The following is a 1,382-nucleotide window of genomic DNA, read 5'->3' on the forward strand; positions in this document are numbered from 1 at the left end:
GGACATTCGGTATATATTAAGTGGGGACATACAGTGTCTCTCCTTCATAGCCTGGCTTGCTTCACTCAGCAGTAAATCTTCCATATTCTTCCACTTTCTGTCAAAAGTCAGGGTTTTGTTGTTCTTAATGGTTGAATAGTATTCCATAGAATATATGTGCCACAGTCTTTCAATCCATTCATCCGTACAGGGGCATTTGGGTTGATTCCATGTCTTAGCAATTGTGAAAAGTGCTGCAATAAACATCGATGTGCAAGCACTTTTCCAATGAGGAATTCTTCTGTCCTTTGGGTAGATGCCAAGAAATGGGATTGCTGGATCATATGGCAGTTCTATTTGTAAATTTTTGAGGAATCTCCAAATTGTTCTCCATAGTGGTTGGACTAATTTACATTCCCACCAGCAGTGTAAGAGAAAAAATGTGGAACGCTTCATGAATTTGCATGTCATCCTTGCGCAGGGGCCATGCTAATCTTCTCTGTATCGTTCCAATTTTAGTATATGTGCTGCCGAAGCGAGCACAGCATGCTGAAGGCTTTTAATTCATTAAACCTCCCATAAATTCTTCACTCTCCCCCAGCTCTTAGATTGTTCTAAAAAGGACACCATTAACCTCTATGTTGCCAATTTCAGAGCTTCTTTTCTGCCCAAGATTATCATTCTTCACCTTTATCATTCTGACTTTTTAATCATCTTTGAACCTTTTTCCTCCTCTCATCTTCTTTTATAAGTGTCTGTCCTATCCCTATGGCTCTTCCTTCTCTTCCTTCCTTTCTTCCTTTCTTTCTTTTTCTCTTTTTTTTTTTTTTTGGTTTTTGCCATAGGGCATATGCATTCACTGGAGAAAGAGAAACAGTGAGAGGTAAAGTGAGAAATTATCTGTCAGTAATTTGCCCATGCTGCATGGCCCTGCTGCAAGCCCTTCTTTTCCATTCTCCTCCTGGGATTTTGGGCATGCAAGCACATGAACTTGGTGTGAGTTTCAAGCCACCAGGACTGGGACTAGAACAGCGGTCAGCTACGTGAAAGTCCAGCGCCTTAATCACTATGCCTTAATTACACTAATGGCCCCTACTTCTCTTTCTTATTCTTTTTTTCCCCCCAGAGTCCCACTGTCCAGTAGTGTTTTGGCAAAAGCTTCTTGACAATATCTCTACATTCATTAAAGCTGCTTTCATGTTTATTCTCTAAGAAGTGACCAGCATGTGATATTTCTATAATGCAGATCTGATCATATGTCTCTACCCTGTTTACAACCTTCCTAATTGTGGCTAACTGTAAAGACAATTCTCACAAGTTCTTCCTGTTCCTGTATAAATATTTTTCTTGGAGAGGTTTTTGCTATAGGGTGCATGCATTCTCCAGAAAGACAGAGACAGAGA

General features: G+C 40.2%; 1 non-coding gene across 1 annotated transcript; it reads right to left on the reverse strand.

The window, feature by feature from the left end:
• Positions 1–415: 415 nt before the first annotated feature.
• Positions 416–522, reverse strand: LOC114007187 (U6 spliceosomal RNA). The gene has a single exon (XR_003548813.1). It is a non-coding gene; the product is annotated as a U6 spliceosomal RNA (small nuclear RNA).
• Positions 523–1,382: the final 860 nt, after the last annotated feature.

This window comes from Tupaia chinensis, unplaced genomic scaffold (assembly GCF_000334495.1).
Source record: "Tupaia chinensis unplaced genomic scaffold, TupChi_1.0 Scaffold000138_1, whole genome shotgun sequence".
NCBI classification, from domain to species: domain Eukaryota; kingdom Metazoa; phylum Chordata; class Mammalia; order Scandentia; family Tupaiidae; genus Tupaia; species Tupaia belangeri.